A 19,432-nucleotide genomic window follows, 5' to 3' on the forward strand; every position below is an offset into this window, starting at 1 on the left:
GTGGTTTTCAAATTAGCATAACTGCGCTCTGTCTCTATGAGACATGGGATGTGGACCATGGATGTCTGATCTGTGTTCATGTGTTTTGGAGGAGGTGTGGCTTTGGATGGTAATTTGAATGGAGGGTGGGATGGTGATTTCAGTGCTAGTAGGCTACCGTTAGAATTTTTCAAAATCAGATACCCTGCCTTTAATACCATTTATTTTGTATAGTTACATGATGTTTTATAAAATACCACATGGTAAGTTCCACAAAAAAGTTCCTCTGGTAGCCATTTTGGGCAGGTTATTATTATTATTTTTTTTTAAAGAGTAGTTCTAGCTTTAAACTTCCTTTCTGTTATGCACTTCACACTCCTTTTCAGTAGGTGGCGGGAATGCACCTTTAACTTGGTTTGCCAACCGCCATTAAATCCTAGAAGAAGAAGAGGTTTGGGTAGATTTTTTTGCATAGGCTGTGTCCCAATTCAAAGGCTGCGACCTGTAACGGCTGCATAATGGATGGATATTCTAAAATAAACAATTAAAACCTTTATTAAATAAAAGTGTATTTATCAAAAAACATTTTTTCTTGTCACTGTTTTAGTATTATAAGTTATATTTTGTGTTAATATTATTCTTTTTATGTTGTGTATATTTGTAAGGTTGATTAATTTGATATACTGTTGAATAGTTTAATCTACATCAACGTGTCATATTTTCTAAAATAAATTAATATTTTTCTGATTTCATGTTTATGTTAATAAGTCAGAAACGTCTCAGAAAATATGACACATTGATGTAGATTAAACTATTCAACAGTATATAAAATTAATCAACCTTAGAAATATACACAACATAAAAAGAATAATATTAACACAAAACATAACTTATAATGCTAAAACAATGACAAGAAAAATGTTTTCTGATAAATACACTTTTATTTAATAAAGGTTTTAATGGTATATTTTAGAATATCCATCCATTATATGCAGCCGTTGCAGGCGTGCAATGAATCTTGAGATATCCTCGGCTGTTAAGGATCCATTTGTTCTCTCCTTAACAGCGCGGAGAAATAAGGACGCATTTTAAGGCTTCATTCTAAGCATCCTTTGAATTGGGACGGCCTTACTGGCCTCAAGTCTGGCTGCTGTGATGCAATCGGTTTTAAAATATGTCCTTAGAAGGTCGCAGCCTTTGAATTGGGACACAGCTGTTGTGTTTTGGGGCCTAGATATTGGAATTAGTGATGGGAGAAACTACTTTTAACTTAATTAAGACATAATTAAAAGTGCATTCTGTGTATTACGTTTTATTTAGGGCAAACAAAATTTAGGGCAAACAAAATAAAACTAAAATAAAAACCCTAATTGTGTTTGATTAGGGTTGGAGCTAAACTTTGCAGGACAGTGGCCTTCCAGGACCAGGAATCCCCACCCCTGCATTAGAAACTGGTTATTTGTGATAAACTCCCCCTAGTGGAGAATAATCGGATTTTCGAAACAGTTATGACATAATGTAGCCTCGTTTGCTAAAATCACGTGACTTGGCAAGTTGGAAACACGCTCCATTGATTTGAAACAAAATTCGTAAAAGTTTTGAAGCCTCATGAAGCAGTGCTTCGAAAACGACCATCACTAATTGGCATAGTCAACATAAACACATATTGTTTCTTTTTGACTTTATTGCTTTGCTTACTTTTTCATTTTGCTTGAGAACCATGATTTTGCACCAAAATAAACATCCTGGATTGTATATTCTCTTCCATAGTCATTGCACCTTCACTGCCGGTATACCCTAACATGGATCATAGCTTCGATATGAAAATGATTCAATGCTCTGCGTTTACTGTAAAGCCTGCTGGACCAAGGGTTGCAGGTAGGGTTGCCAATTGTCCCATATTTAGGACATCAAAGTCACATTGCATATTAAAGCCACACATGGCACAGTTTGTCCCATATAGGTTACACAGATTAAAGAAGCGTATGTGCAGTTAGTAACACGTGACAGTATGTACAAGTAATTAATTCAAAAGTGACCACACACTCATGATGTATGTGTGTCTGTGTGTGTATGTGTAAGTGAGAGCTCTTTGTCACTGGTTGTTGCTGAGCTAGGTTACCAGGATGCTAGCTAAAAGTAGGTAGCAGTGTTTTCGCTACATGCATTCTGCCGTGGTGAGTGCGTTTTAAAATAAACCACTTGTGGTTTCCTCTAGCCATAACCACAGGCTGTTTATTTTAAAACGAAATCTTGCCTGATGAGCGCTGTTTTATCCCAATACTTCACCCAAACCTAACCCTAAACACAACATTTTATGAGTTTTTGAATGTAGCTGTATCCCATCTAGCCAGGGTTGCTGTTTTCATCCTAATCCTACATTCAAATCTAATCCTAAACTTTTCAGCATTTGCTGTATCCCTTCTAGACAAAAGCTACAGCTCGCAAAATCAAGCTACCGAAATGTAGGCTATTACTTCCTTGCCAGACTGGATGTCGTTGTACATTCATTTATAAAAAATTATAATTTACCCCAGGGGTTTAGTTCCATGTAGTGTTGTTGCTTTCATCAATGAAAAGTATTACTAAATATAGTCGTCAACGAACCTTTATCACGTGATCAAAACGAGATGAGATGCAGCGAAAAGGCTGGTCATGTGACAATGACTATAATTAAATATATAAAGCAATATTGTTGATGAATAAAAAGTACTGCGAGAGCGAAAAGAAAGCATGCGGAGCAGTCTGCTCTCACGATGCTTTGATATCATACACCTCCGTTTGCACAGTAACACACATCACAATTGATGGACCGCTATGACCGGGAAGACACAGGATTCTGTCTCCAAACGGAAAAAAGTCCAAAATAAATCCTGTGCATCACTTTCAGGTCAGTTCACAAGCCTGTGTAAATGTATGGCTTTAACTGCTGACACCACCAAATCATCTGCGTAATTAAAATAATATAACAATGTACCAATTTATATCATGTAATTTCAATCGTTTAAATTACTTTGTGCTGCGTTGCGTTTTGAAGCATGGTAAAGATATCTATGCTAAAACATTTGTTTTATATGCTAATAACTTTTTGAATTAACAAAACTTGCTTAACTGAATGCTTGAGTGTTAAATCAATCAATCACCTGTATTATTGACAATTTAACCATACATACACAGCAAATTTAGCAGAGTTAAAATTACACTGTAAAATGTAATAGCTAACTTTACTTAAAAATAAATAGTTATCATAACTAGTTGCTCCATAATTTGTTGACTCTACTAGCTTACAATAAGTTGACACAGCATTTTGGTGAGGAGAGTAATTAAACTGATCATACTTCAGTAACCTTTACTTGAGAAGTATGAGTGTCTCCACACCCTCCCAACAGTTGGTGGCGGTAATGCACCATGCTGGATGCCAACCGCCAATACAAATCAACGAAGAAGAGATTGCACGTGCGCAGTTCCTCCTGAGACGTTGGATTTGAACCATCACGCGGCAAAAGAACGTTTGTCTGAATTTGGTTTGAAGGTAAGAGCATGCAAAATGTTAATTTGGAGAGGCCATGCATGTAATAATTCAGTCTGTTTGTAGGTTAAATGTATTTCTACAATTTAGTAAAGTCAGGACTATGTTCTGTTAATGTTCTGAGCTGAGTTTTGTTTGTGAGGTAAGGTTTAAGCTAAAGCTAGCTAACCACCTTGTCATAGTCCCACCTTGTAAATCTCAAATTTCTTAAACTGTAACGTTAAATATGAATTCATATCGCCAAACGCAATGTGCTTGTTAACTGTTGCGTGCATCGGCTATAACTGGCGATGGCACAGTAAAACTTTAACTTATCTGCTAGCTCAGCTGTTAAGCAGGAGGTCTGTATCAGAATATTCATATATTCATTCGATTTTTAATTTTGACATTCGAATTTTTTTTCTGTTTTTAACATTAGCGTTAATGCAGAGACTGCCAAGCAGGAGGTGCACTTCACGCTCCCGCTCAAGGTTTGTAACTTACTGTTAATGTGCTCCAATATTAAAGGTGGGATATATTTTTCTATTGAAAGGGCATTTGGTATTTTTGTGATTTTAAAATAATTAAGGTTATTTATTTAACATTTTGGCCCAAGCAGAAAATTAAGGGCACCTCAACTCAGCCTGCAATTATTTAAAATTTTCCCAAAATAACTGCATTACTGAAAAATACTAGATACTAAACCTAAATTAATGAAACTTTCAGAATAGAAAGTTATGATATGAACCAAATAATTATAAAACCCCCTTGACTAATTCTAAGCATAAAATACATAACTTACATATACAATTTGTTATATTCAGATAGCCTGTTGTAATGGAATGAGTAGCAGGGTAATATACATACATGTATCCTTTATGCCTTACAAGCAAGCGTTAATTAGAGCTGATTGGATGCAGAAGTTGCAGTAATATATTCATTTTCGAGGCTTGTGTAATACTAGTTTTCTGGCCAGTGTGACCTAGTGATTTGTTATTAAAACGCATCCAAAATGACTTCATGAAATGCTCATTTGTCTGTTTCTTTAGGTTCTGTCAGAGTTCTTTCGCTTAACCAGCAAAAACCTCAAAATCGAGTTTTTCAAAGAACTGGACAAATACACTCCTCGCTGTCTTGACATTTTCAAGTCCAAGGGTGGATGTACCGGCCAGATACTTAAGGCGTATTTGCATCATCAAATCGCACTGGGGGTACGTTTCTCATGCACATTAATGATTTAATGGTGTCAGCAAAATAGTGTAACCACATTGTATTTTCAGAGCTGTTAATTGATGGTCCTTGACCATTTATTGGTGATATGTATGAAATTATCTTTCAGAATACAGATGTTACTGCTTAGTGAACAGCAGTCCTCCGTGGCCTTCCCATCCTCCTTGGAGATGAGAACAAAGACTTCTTCAAGACATACTTTGTAAGTAGTTTCAGGTGCTAATTTACAGTGGCCGAGTAGGCTTGTCGCGATAGTCTGTGTAACGGTGATTACCAGTGTGTCAGCCTCTTACCGGTTAGATCACTTGCCCACCGCGACACCGTCTTTCACCGTCGTTTTGATATTTTTTTGTAATTAAATAATTTAGTTTCGTTAGAGAGAGCAAACATGAATGTGTCTTCTGCCTGAATTCAGCAGAGCTGAACGCGCGTCATCACAGAGCAGCCGGTGTCAGATTTCATTTATTCCTTTCAGAGTGTGTGAGGCGAGCGACTGACCAGACGATGGCAGAAGCCGTATGCTTACTCATTTTTGTTATAATATAGATATATGTTGTTTAAAGGAATAGTCTACTCATTTTCAATATTAAAATATGTTATTACCTTAACTAAGAATTGTTGATACATCCCTCTATCATCTGTGTGCGTGCACGTTAAGCACTGGAGCGCGCTGCGACGCTTCGATAGCATTTAGCTTAGCCCCATTCATTCAATGGTACCGTTTAGAGATAAAGTTAGAAGTGACCAAACACATCAACGTTTTTCCTATTTATGACGAGTAGTTATACGAGCAAGTTTGGTGGTAGAAAATAAAACGTAGCGCTTTTCTAAGCGGATTTAAAAGAGGAACTATATTTTATGGCGTAATAGCACTTTTGGGAGTACTTCGACTCGCCTGAAAAGTCCGCTCCCCTTCTCACTCTCATAATGGGAGAGGAAGGGTGTTACTGCGCCGAGTCGAACTACACCCAAAAGTGCTATTACGCCATAAAATATAGTTCCTCTTTTAAATCCGCTTAGAAAAGCGATACGTTTTATTTTGTACCACCAAACTTGCTCGTATAACTACTCGTCTTAAATAGTTAAAACGTTGATGTGTTTGGTCACTTCTGGCTTTGTCTCTGGTTGGTGCCATTGAATGAATGGGGCTAGGCTGAGTGCTGTCGGGGCGTCGCGGCGCGCTCCAGCGCTTGCGTGCGCGCGCACAGATGGTGGAGGGATGTATCAACTCTTCTTAGTTAAGGTAAAAACATATTTTAATATTGAAAATGAGTAGACTATTCCTTTAAGACAGCGTACGCAAGCACTGCATTTAAACAGTTGCATCTAATTCAAATTGAAAGTAAGCCCCTCCCACCCTGTGAAACCGGTATCATCGGGGTTGTCACGCACCGATTAACCGGTGGGAAAATTCTGTCACCGCAGCAACCCTATGGCCGAGAGGGGTCACAACACATGCATTGCAAATGCCACAGCACCTCCAGATTTGGAAACAACAGTGTCATAAAAGTGGCCTATTATTTTCATATATGCCATATGCAATTTCGACATGCAATGCAAACTGCACAGTAGAGCTGGGCCATAGATTGGCTGCGATTCTCATGCGTATCTCATCGGTGGAGCTGGTTTCATGATTAGTAGTAAGTCGCCATCACCTGCTTTTAAATGCAGCAGCATTTACTACACAGAGCCGTATTTCACTGAGAAGCTAGGCAAAATCGTGTTCGTAATCGTGGAAAATCGCCTCTGATAATGCATGAGATTTTGCCGAGCTTCTCTGTGAAATACGGCTCTGTGTAGTAAATGCTGCTCCACCTGAAAGCAGGTGATGGTGATTTACTATTAATCACGGAGCCAGCTTTACTGATGAGATACGCATGAGAATCGCAGTCGATTTCTCGCCCAGCCCTACTGCTCAGTACAATGTGTAATGCATAGGTTATGCTTATTGGAAATTTTAGTTAAAAGGACCTCTGGCTAGTTTAACAAATTAGCCTTTTTGGGTTAGCCCTAACGTTTTGCCCCACAAACGTGATAGAAGAACACACCAATGTTTTCGTTGTAGCGATATTTAAAGACAGCATTTTTACCCATAATGCATTCTGGACTGATGTAGATGGCTCCAAGCGCTGCTACAAACATAAGGCAAATAAACAATAGCGTTGTCAGGATAGGCTATTGCCTCAGTTAGCGAGCGAAATATACCTTCCTCCGTGTTTACGGCATGTTTAGGCTCAAATTGGAAAGTCTTGAATGGCAGACATTTCGCTCGCTAATTGAGGTGGTCGCTTCACTTGATAATGTTATAGTTTATTTGCCTTTTGTTTGTAGCGGCGCTTGGACCGGTCTACGTCACGGTCCATAATACATTATGGGTCAAACAAACAATGGTGACTTACTAGTAAAAAGGTTGTCTTGAGATATCTCGCTACAACGAAGACATTGGAGGTGGTGTTCTGTCGCGTTTTTGGAGCAAATGGTGGGGCTAACTCAATAAGGCTAATGTGTCATCAGCCAATGCCTCTTCAGATGTAAATATGAGCAGATGTGAGATACCCTCAATTGGTCCTGATCAGAACTACCTATCAACCTTCTTTCTAAAGTGGCTGCTTTGTGTTTTCTACCTAAATGCAAGGTTGTACATCAATGTGGAATTGTGTAATAATATCTCATGTAATTTGTGTTTTTAGGACTGTGATGAACCGGAACTGGCCAACACCTCCATTGAGATCCTAACAGTAATCCCGGAAGGTACCCCACCTCAAGGAACACACCAACATTTTGGGTTTTTGGCTTGTTCACCAGAATTCCCCAGAGTTGGATAGGTCCATGCATGCCATTTTCATCTCTGTGTGTCCTGTGGCTTTGTCTGACGCGCCCACCGCTAGCTTGGCTTGGCACAGGGATTGTAGGTGGATGGCTTCAGCTAGCGTGCTGCTCCCTATGAGTGACAAAGTAGCGCAGACATTTTCCTGTTTGTATGTTGTGATTTGTGTGGTCGCAGCGTGTGCAAATAGCAAGGTCATATGAGACACAGCCATCTTCTAACAATATACATACAGGGAACTATAGAAGCACTGCTACTTGGGTGGAGTGATTTGTTCGCAGCACTTGAGAAGCCCCCTGGTGAGGAGAGAGTTGTGCTAATCACTCCGCCCAAGTATCAGTGCTTCATCTGAGAATATAGTTTCCTGTATGTATACTGTTGGAGGATGTCTGTCTCATGTGACCTTGTTGTTTTTGCGCACTGTGACTATGCGGATCGCAACATGTAAATAGGAAAATGTTCGTGTTGATTTGTCACTTATTTGGAGCAGTGTGCTGGCTGGAGCCATTTACTTCCGGTCTTTTTGCTGGGCCGGGCTGGCGGTGGGTGCGTCGGACGGAGTTGCAGGGCGCACAGAGATGAAGGGGGTGTGTGTGGACTTATCTAGCTCTGGGGGATACGGTGAATAAGGTAAAAACTAGAGCCCGACCGATTTATCGTTTTGCCGATTTTATCGGCCGATATGAGCATGTCGCAGATATATCTGTATCGGCGTATAAGCCGCAGATATGCGCCGATATGAACGTTTGTTACAGAACACATTAAATGCGTTTGAAAGATGTAAGTACTTGTTTGTCCAGCAGAGTGCGCCATACTGGTTGCTAATGGCGACCCAGATCACTCACTGTAGTGACACCAGCCAATCCCCAACCCCCTTCAGTTCAGTCAGTCAGTCTCTCAGTTCAGGTGGCTGCAGTCACGCAGTGTCTTCTTCACAACATTGTTACACCTGGTATTAAGACGCGCTTTGGTCGATTGGATTATAAATGGACAAGAGAGACGCATTCCCGCTTACATTTGGTGTTTTTAATCCGTCTCTTTGTCGACTTGCGAGTTAAAACGCAAGCGGGAGAAATGACGCGAGACGGAGAAATGACACGTTTAAACTACGCGCAGCCGTGCACTTATATAACACTATATGAGATTACTGCTGCTTGTGTTGTTAGGTAACATGCTCATTTCAGAGCAATTGATTCAATAAGCTCGCGCAACTCTACACCCTTGCTAAATAAAAGAGGCGGAGCGAAGACGCTTTATTTTTATAAAAGTCTAAAGTTTGCACGGAACCCTGGGTTTGTGTTATAAAAACGTTGTGCACAACATTAAACATAGTGTACATTAGTATGTGCTCCGTCAAGCATTGTCTTCGTAACTGTGAGTGGCTAACGTTAACTAATTTGTGAAGAACACAACTTACTGTAAAGCTAATATTAATCAATGACTTCATAAGTTTCTCTTTATAACGTTCTCGTCAAAACTGCAAATGATGCAAGTTTTATGTATTTTGTTCTCTTTGTGTTTTAAAGTTATTTATAATAAGTCAAGTTTACTGTTTAGTGCACTGATATCCAACTAATTTTGGATAATAAAGTTTATTGTTAACTTCTTGCCTATAGTACATATCTTTGTCACATCAATATAAGTGTTGGATCACCACATTTGTGAGTGATCACCACATATGTGAGTGATCATTGCATTGCATTGTATTTATTCATAGTATATTATGTTAAAGTATATAGTGTATTCTATGTACAGTACTTTAGTATAATATACTGTAGTATATACTGAACTATAATATACACATAAAGAATATCGGCCGATATATCGTTATCGGTCTTTTTTTACTCCCTAATATCTGTATCGGCATCGGCCCCAAAAAACGCATATCGGTCGGGCTCTGGTAAAAACCCAAAATGTCTGCGTGTTCCTTTAAGGCCCAAAATTACTTCACTCAAAAATCTTCTGTGCAGTGAGTAGTGAAGTTCTTTGTTTTACACACACACACACACACACTTACATTTATGGTGTATCTACATTATTGATGGAAATATATATTTTTTTCTTTTTGTCATTTGGTCTTGGTTTTGTGTAATGGTGAATGTGTGATTTGTTGGGTTTTTATGTCTTTTTTCAAAATTCAAATTCTCTCTTATTGGATGTGCAGTTCACTGTATTGATCTGTTTCAATCAAATAAAGTGTTTCATTGATTCATTCAAACTGTTGTCTCTCTTTGTTTCAACAACTTAAAACTTTTGAGTAAAGTTTACTTGAATATTTTAAGGCAATCGGTTTCCTAAGATTTCCTTAGTAATGTGAACACTTAGCCTTGTAAGGATAACTTGCCTTAATGAGTACTGCTAACTGAACATAACTCAGTTGTCTGAACTGACATTTCCTTAGTGACGGGAGCTAATTATTTTTAAGTTCACTGTACTACCATGACATGAGTTGTCTTGACTAAAAATTTTTTTGTCATCATAACTAATGATTTTGCGTTAACTGTACTCAAGTGTACTACCATGATATGAGTTGTCCTAACACATTTCTTCTCAGCTACAACAACTTAAAAATTGATTGTCAACTTTACTTTAAAAATTTGAGGCAATCGGTTTCCTAAGTTTTTTTAAGTAAAGTCAACAAATTACATTTTACAGTGTACGGTGTTAATGGAAATATAAAGAGTTCGGAGTTAATTTAACACTGGATTGAGTTAAAACTATTTTATTTAACTCTATAAAAATAAAGAGTTGGTGTCAAAACAGAGTGTTACCACTTTTTTTAAAAATCAACTCCTACAGTGTTATGTTAGTGGAGTTTGTTAACTCTTAGGGTGTTAAATAGAGAAGACCTCCCCCTTTTTAAAGCACACACTGAACCGTGTTTTTGGATGATGCAGTACAAGCAGAAGGTCATCTCTTTTACTGTAAATGGTAAGTAAATGTTCAATAAATAACATTTTGATCAATAATATTTGTGAGTTGCGAGGTTTTATATTGCTGTTAGTATCAAGTTTAACATTAAGTGTCATGTGTTATTGTCATTATATGAATCCGGCAGTTGAGTTTAGGTCTTAGCCTCAGGTAGAGCAATTCATACTCGTATAATGTTTTTGGGAGTTTTGTTGTTGTTGTTTTTTTTGCTTTATATGCTGTTTAAGTTTAGTATATATATTTTTAAATCCATTAATGTGTGCAGGAGATTTGCTTTGGGGACTTTGAGGAGCACAGAAATAGGCCTACATGAAAATTTCTTCAGACGAAGAGCAATTTTATAACAAAGTGAGTATTTTGTGCAAAACATAAACTATTTTTTTTTTTTGCATTTTGTATTGTTTTTTAATACTGAAATTTTCCCTTTTATTTTGTTTTATTAACAGAAAAGTTCAATATCCAGTCTGAAGGTCTGACCGTCGAGGATCATATCACCACCTTACAGCTACTGGTTCATCATATTCTGCTGTTATTATGTGAAGACCAACATGGATTTTGGATTGAAATGAAGTCAAACTTGTTTGTATGAACTGAAGCATCCCATAAACTGTGTTTACTGTTGTTATACATTGGGAATGTGCTTTTTAGTTGTCTCGGATGTTAATATGTTAATTTAATGAACACTTAAATGCATGATACATTGAGGACATTTTTTCTGTCATAAATAAATGTTGATCAGATGACATTAAACAAAATCCTTAACAGTTTTATAATGAGAATGATAGATTATACTGCTAGATTGTTACATTTAAAAAACTGTTTAAAATAAAGTTTTTTATCCCTAAAGTACCTTAACCCTCTGGGGTCGGACCCTTTTTGGACACAGTCAGAGGTTCTGACATGCTCTCACATTTGGTCTTTTTTCAGTTGCTTTAAAACACATTAATGGCCAATATCACATAACACTGTATTCAGCACAAACTGTGCTATAATAATATGTAAGATAAATGTATGTACATGTTTGTATTTTTAAGTAAATGATGTTTATGCGTGGTTAGTAAAAACAAGAAAACAAAAAGTTGCTGAAATAAGGCCAAGAAACACACCCTAAACATTTGTTAACAAGCAAAAAAGTTATCTACTCTTGTAGAGTAGAGAATTTGCTACGAAAAGATGTAAAAACCATTTAACCCACTCATTCACGTGAAAAAATACATTGATTTAACTTTTGTAAGACACTTTTTGCTGTGTAAAGGCAATATGCATGGGAGGGTCAATGGTCATGAATATTGATGTGTTTTACACCTGAGGAGACCCAACCCCCTAATGGCTCAGTGAGGAATGTTGGGACAAAAGAACTGTGACTGTGGGGAGACTTAAAGAGAAAAACTTTTGCTTGTAGTTAAAAAAAAATAGGTTAAAATAAAGTACAAAAGGCCTTTTAAGTAAAATAAAAGTCTTACAGGGTTGCAAAAAATGCTAACAACATGAACAATACAATAGATTTAAGAAGCTTTATTGTAATTATAAACAAAGAAGCTTAATTGTAATTATAAATAATAAAGTAACAATATGTATACATGTAACAATATTCTATGACCAGTACAATATGGCTCTAATTAAAAGAAAATGATTCTAAATGTCAGCTGTGAAAGTTTGGTGTGCATCTAAAAATACTTCCAAATATAAAAAATAAGGTATACATTTGTAAACCATCACACACTGTAAGTCTTTGGGAATGGAGTTAAATGTTGTCGTGCCATTGTTCAAAACATGCGAGTACCAGACGAAGTTGGTGTTGCAGACACATTCCTGAAAACATATCTTAATTAATATTATGTATTTTCAAAGTACAAAGCAACACATCAGTATTACTAATATTGAGAACTTTTTTTAATAATTAATAGGGGTGACCCCGAATAGTTAAAGATTCGATGCATCGGAGAAGCCGGATTCGACTACCAATCTCACAGTCGAATCGTTGCAGATGTGTTATGAAATGAGGATCATTCAATTTTGGCCGTATATGGGTGCACACATTATCTGATTTCGCACATAACAGCTTTCTCCCAATATATTGATATACAGCATATTATTATAATGCTGCCAATAATATGTGATGTAGCAGCTTTCAATAAATATTTTTAAAATGCGTTAATAAATCCAACAATCCCTGTGACAGGGCTACACGTCCAAAAAGAGGTTCCTATGTTAATAAACCATTGCCTCTTTGTTTCTACATTTAAAAGACGAAGCTGGCAATTCTGGCAATACTTTCGTTTTTTTATTAATTTATTTATTTTATTTATAAATCACTCTGGTTTATCTGATTTATCTATTTGGCTTGTGTTTTGTTTCCGTGCACTTGAGGCATTTTGCACATTTGTTCTGCACGTTGTTACTTCTGACCTTATTTGATTTAAAAAATGTATTTATTATAAACGTAAATTCTGATATAATTTAAGTCTGTACATTTTGGATTGTTTTTCGTTCTATCGATATTGCGCTATTGCGTTCTGGCCATGTTTGCGCATGCAATTTTGCCGAACGTGCTATAGGTGCTCTGCGTCTCATATTTAGAATTTCATCAAACTAAACATTACAAAACGGATGTTTTGCGGCGGGCATAAGTTTTAAAATGTATTTAAAACCGAGTGGTTATCTATTATGGTCGGTGTTCACTTTCAAATGATAGCAAAGAGATTCCTGAAATAAATAATATCATCAGGTCTTTCTGTATCTAAAGTGAATACAGAGATGATCAAAGTCAAAGCAAGCAAGCAGGTATTTCTGTGCTAAACAATAACGCGGAGTGTCTATAAAATCATTAATTTCAGTGTTTTTCTTGTTATAAATTAACGTTTAATGAATTGTATACATTATAGCTTATAGTTTTTATCATTTACAGTAACAATCACAAATTATTTGTCATTTGTCTTTTTTTGGTCATGGCTTTGACGCGCTTAATCTCCGAATTAAATAAAAATACTAAATTGTAGCCGGGGTTTCCAAGGCAGGATCACCTTTGTTATTTTTTAGGTTTAGTTCTCAAAATGTTTTTTTGTGTGATGTTCTGTAGATCGTGGCATAAAAATGTTATGAGGAATAATTAAACAAATTTTGCCTTACATTTTACCTTAAAAAATATATATATAAATTGTATCACTTTATTTATTTCGGGTTCGTTTCTGCATGCCCCCGTGCGAGTAAATGATGATGAAGCCACGTTACTAAAAAAAATTAAAAACATTATTTGTATCATGTATTTTCGGAAAATACAGATATGTTTATATATATACATCTTGTATTTTCCAAATTACTACGCAAAACATCAGTAAAAGTCTACTAATAAAACAGAAAAGCCCGCAAATGTGACTTACCCTGTATGAATGTCCGTCGCATTTCTGCAAATGCCCGCTGAAGAGGAGAGTGATGCTGTCACATTCCTACAAAAGTTTTTAATAATTAATATAATGTATTCTCCACAGTAACAAACTTATAAAGCAATACTAAGGCGGTAAAGCATAGTTGAGATAAGATAACTGGGTACATAGATGCGGTATATCTTTGTTAACGGGCCATTACCGGACATATTTATGGCTAAACATTAACACATTACAAATCTCCGGACACATTTACAGCACATCGATACTACATCGATACATTTACACCCGAACAGATAGTCGCGTAAACAAGACTTGTTGAGGCATAAACACACTAGTCAAAATATATTCTAAATAGTGATATTGTTTTATGACATATTGAATATTTACACCATACAATCATACTGTTTAACGCATGACATATCTTCGGGCTCATTTACAGCACAATGTTACACCCAAGCAAATAAAGAAGCCTTATTGATAAGTCGGCATGGACACTATAGTTATAGTAGTGATATTGCTTTATAACATTCACATTACACTTATCAGCATACGGTTTAATGTAAGAACTATAATTTTAATGTTAATACAAATTGCCAATTACGAGACGTTTTTTATAAAGTCATTATGAATATCTGCTTGCAAACAGTCAGTATACAGTATATAAAAGTTACACAACATTTAAACAAATGTAGGTAAAACTTACTCTTCAGAAATTATATCCTCAGCTGGATCAAGTCGCTCTTCAAAATACAAACGTTCATCGTCGGAGTCCTGCTCTTCGTCTGAAGAAACCGTGAACTCTTCTTCCTCGCTGTCCAGGAGCATAGAGCTTCCTCACCTGTAAAGCGTGTCATCTTCCGAACGCGTTGATAAGTGGATGAAACTGTCAAAACTCGCTGCTTCTTAAAGCATTGTTTGTGGGCGTTGATCTTGTTTGCATAGCCCGCATCAGGTAATTTCCATTTGAATGGCGCGCACAAGGGAAGGTGGGATTACATTAGCGCTAATGAGGTCGAGCCAGAAAAACTGTACCTCTCTTTACTTACATGTCGATTACACAAACAGACAATGAGTTCTTCAGATTTTAATTACATCATGTAAAAGTAGACATTTCAGGCTTTCTTTAGACATATGTATCATGTTCGTGTGACAAGTATTGGCGGAGTTATCAGTTCATGTTTGAAACGTGTTTGAGGAAAATGGTCAAGGAGACAGAGATGTCGAAATGCACTCCCTGTTTATTTTCTTTATTTGCCAAAAGCACACAGTTTTGTTGTTATTATGAAGGCACTCACATTAAAGTAGAGACTTCACAGTTTCGAATGATGTATTACATGTATGTGTATGATTATGAATGACGGAGTATTTTAAGTGGATGTCACAGGAAACAGGAAAAAATGCGTCAAAACGCGGCCCCGCGTTTTTGGACCCCAGGGGGTTAATATGTTTCTGTCTTTACATTTACCATATTAACATCATATTAAAAAATATAACACTACATTGGAGTTAACAAATTACACAGAGGGAGTTAATTTTTAACAAATAAAAAATATTTAACACTGATTAGTGTAAATTTATAGTTAGATTTTTAACTCTGTATAGTGTCAATTGCTAACACTTTAAAAGAGTCAACGTGCCAACACTTTCAAAAGTGTTAAAATAACTCTATTGGGAGTGGACCCCATGAGACACTTTTAAAGTGTTGAAATTAACTCTTATAGAGTTATTCTGAGGTTCCAGAGTTTGCTGTGTACCAACTTTTGTTTTTGTTAATAGACATCTGCTGTTTTCTTAAAGCTGACTTTTAATTTACTTACAAGAAAGACATTTAGTAATTCTCCAAAATTGCTTGGATTTATACTGACATGTAAGTCCATTAGCTACTGTACACAGTTACAAATGCAGTAATATAATACGAAGAGTTTGGTTCCAAAACGCAATAAATCCATTTTGACAAATTTAGGTAAAAACGTGTTTTCTATACCAAGAAAGTGACAAGATGAAAACCACTATTTTCTGTTACAAACTTTCACATAGCATCTTTAGGTTATAAAAACATAAAAAATTCAAATCCATAACTTGATTTTCAAAGATTTATTATAAAAACGTATTATTTTTTCCACAAAATGCAATAAATCCATGACAAGTTTTTTTTTGAAATGCTGTAAATCTATTCAATCAATGTATAAATGTGCATTCATCTTTACCATTTTATATTTATTTTGTTGAACAGTTGAACACACTGACTAAAAAAATAAACATTAATGCCATTTATCAAAACACTTACTTTGTCATATTAAGAACACTGTCATTGCTGCGGTTATACTTGACGTCGTCGCTTAACATTTTTCAAAGTGATCCGCTGTAAAATGTTTTGGTCCTGCTCGATTTTCGTTGACTTAAAATAATGGAAAGTTTTTCATAAGATCACCTGGGGTCAATGTGTTAGAATCACATAAACTTCACAGATGCTGTCGGGAGAACAAGCAACCGTCTCCCGAGTGCCTCTCGCATTCACTTTTAATGGGTGACGTCATGCGTTGCCAAACTGAATTGTGGATCCGTCGGCGCCACATCAGTGCAATTGCTCGTGGCAGAAGTTGAACATTTCTCAACTTTTCAAACGTCTAAATCCCTCTGTTAAAAATTAAACCACTCATTCTTCACAGCCAGACATGTTTAGTATATCCCTCCTTGAAAAAGTCTCTTTTGGTAGTGAAAACAACACAAACCGAAAACACAGCGTGATATGATGTTTACACACTAACTAGCTGTGGGCAGGTAATAGTTTTCGTTTCTCCTGTGGGCAAGGCTGTAGGCGGAGATTAGTATCTCGTGTGAGGTGGAAGCGTTTGTGTGACATGGAAAAAGTCAGGTGGGATATCCAATCCATATAACGACTCGTTTCAGCGATTCAGAGTCGACTCCCTACTTTAGAAGCCAATAACTTAATCGTGCACTTTTTGGTTCAACCACTTTGCACATTGTTTATACTGTAGATGGACAGCTACATGACACACTGTAATACAGGTCAGTTTCGATTTTGGATCTATGTGGCTCTTTAAGTAAAGCATTTAATTACTTACCAGGCTACAGGTAAAGCTGCTCTTTACACCTTCTAACGTCTTATGATCAGTTCTGATTTATGTCCAAGAGACTCAATAATAATCCTCTACTTTTTAATCCTTTAATTTTTCATATTTTAAAACGTTTGTGCAGGGCCAGCCCAAGACATAAGCGAACTTAGTAGCTGCTTGGCCCCCAATTGTTTTTTTTTAACAATTATATAACTTAAACAAGTAATATAAATGAATGAATGAATGAATGAATGAACACAAATGAATAAATTAATAATTCAAGACAAAAAAATATATGCTTTGAAGACAACTGCTGTATGTCTGCAGTGCTAGTGTGTGAGTCATGCTCAATATAGACACCTCACGTGCATTGACAATTTGCGCCGGCGTGCAGTACGCGTAACTGTAATAAATGATAAGCCATGTCACAAAAAAGTATGTATCCCTCTGGTGCCGAAAAGAGAAAGAAGAAAAGGACAGAGAAGGAGAAAAAAGAGCAAGATAAAGGTATGTTTGCATGATTATTTACAGTACTGTTTGTTTAAAGGATAATATATATATATATATATATTCGAGTAAGTGACATCCGTCAGTGTTGTAAATATGTATGAGTTTTATTTGGTTAAATGTACCTCATTAGAGCTTCCATAATAACCTTGGGCAGCTGTAATCCACACAAAATCGATAATTCAAAGGTTTATTTTCAATTCAATCTTAATGTCAATCTATTTAAATATATCTTTATGCCATATTTGTTCAAATGTATGTTACAGCTGCAGTAGCAGAGGCCAGCAGACTAAGCTTTAATACTGCCATATTCAACTTGCAGCTTGCAGTTTATACTTTGCTATATTGTTACTTGCTTACTGCTGTAAGTTTAAACCTTTTGTTAATTAATATGTTCAGTACTAAGATCATTAACAGTATTTATTGAGACATGAATCCAGAATCAGGAGCAGGGTCTGCGCGAAATAATTTAAGTTAGTAGAGGTGGCTTCTTAAAAGAGGATGCTAAAAAGAAAAGAAAAAAACAGATCCTCAAAAATACCACAAGTTTCGTGATGAATAAGCAATAAACTTGCTCTGGGGCATCAGATATAATAACTGTCTCACTCTCATTTCACTGCATTTTAAAGCTAAATGTTGTTGTCTGGTTAAGGGGTACTCGGCTTGAAAAAATCATTAAAAAGGTGTACTTCAGCCAAAAAAGTTTGAGAACCACTGACCTAGACAATTGCTCTTAAAGTATCATTGTCAATGCATAAGCCAGCACAAGAGCATGTGTAAAATCCAGGTTATAGTCTCAAAATCTATTTATGAGTTAGCACACCATTGATTTCAAATTGAATTCGGTACTTGACATGGGCTTAAACTCTATATTAACTAATTCCCTGCCAGCCTGTTTTTGAAAAGTTGCCTGCTAGCATTTCAAAAGTTCACAAAATGCCTTCTAGGAAAATGTTCTTCTAAAATATAAACATGCAAATATTAAATGAAAGAACAGACCCTCTGCTGAAAAAAAAATGTTTTATCATATCTTTATTTTTTTCTCTGTTTATAAACTCTTAAAGGGATACTTCACCGATTTAGCATTCAGCTTTGTATCTGTAGAAACCCGGCAGTATTACTGAATGACCATGTTTCCCTCCATCATTTCCCCCTGAGAGGAGAGATATCTGCATTTTGGTTCTGCAAAAAGTCCTCCGATGATGCAAAAATCGTCATATTACATCATCGGAGGACTTTTTTGCAGAACCAAAACAGTTTGCAGAAACAGTTGTATGATGTGTTAGAGAACAAAGACACTGAGCTTTACCACCCATGGGAGGATTTATGTACCAGCTTGGAATGTTATAGAGATAAAGCCACAGCATCACCAAGTTGTCATGAGTTATGAGAAGGAGCTAAGGGGCCTGAAGGTTTTGAGTGCTGGGCATTGGGACAGTACAGAGTGAAAGAAAGGCAGGGCTACTGGACCAATATTGGACCACTATATAATATACTGAAAAACTCAGAACGGGGTCATTGTCATTATCATTTTACCAGGTGTCCACCCTATTACCAGTATTGTGTTCCAAGCTGACACAATACTTTAATAAAATACTTTGAAGAGAAGTTTAGATATCAACCGTCTCTGATTCTCCTGAAAAAATCCACGACAATCTGTGATCACGGTTTTGTAATTCTTCCCCTCAGTTTACAAACCATAGTCGATAATGGGGTTTTTTTGTGATTATTTGGTCCTCTCTGCATTCCATAAACGTATTCCAACATGTTAGGGACACATCTTTAGCACACACTCAATTCAGGCCTTATGACAGAAAACAAGGTTTCCTCCACACTACCAGAGCATGTAGACAACGATGCGTGACTTTGATTGCAGACCTTCTTGGTAATTTATTTAAGAAACCACCAATGTGTTGTCTGTCCGAACAAGCACACGATGGCCCCTCATGTATGGAAGGAAATAAATCCAAACTATACCGCAATAATT

The 19,432-nt window shown here is 36.5% G+C and overlaps 1 protein-coding gene and 1 long non-coding RNA gene across 2 annotated transcripts in view; one reads left to right on the forward strand and one right to left on the reverse strand.

The window, feature by feature from the left end:
- Window positions 1-19,432, reverse strand: part of LOC129430997 (alpha-2,8-sialyltransferase 8E) — a 59,274-nt gene that overhangs the window by 27,638 nt on the left and 12,204 nt on the right. The gene's annotated exons all lie outside the window — the stretch shown is intronic.
- LOC129414524 (uncharacterized) lies at window positions 3,421-8,176 on the forward strand. Its single transcript, XR_012372825.1, has 5 exons — window positions 3,421-3,511; window positions 3,927-3,978; window positions 4,537-4,698; window positions 4,827-4,919; window positions 7,408-8,176. It is a non-coding gene; the product is annotated as an uncharacterized lncRNA (long non-coding RNA).

The sequence above is a fragment of the Misgurnus anguillicaudatus genome, chromosome 13 (genome assembly GCF_027580225.2).
Source record: "Misgurnus anguillicaudatus chromosome 13, ASM2758022v2, whole genome shotgun sequence".
NCBI classification, from domain to species: domain Eukaryota; kingdom Metazoa; phylum Chordata; class Actinopteri; order Cypriniformes; family Cobitidae; genus Misgurnus; species Misgurnus anguillicaudatus.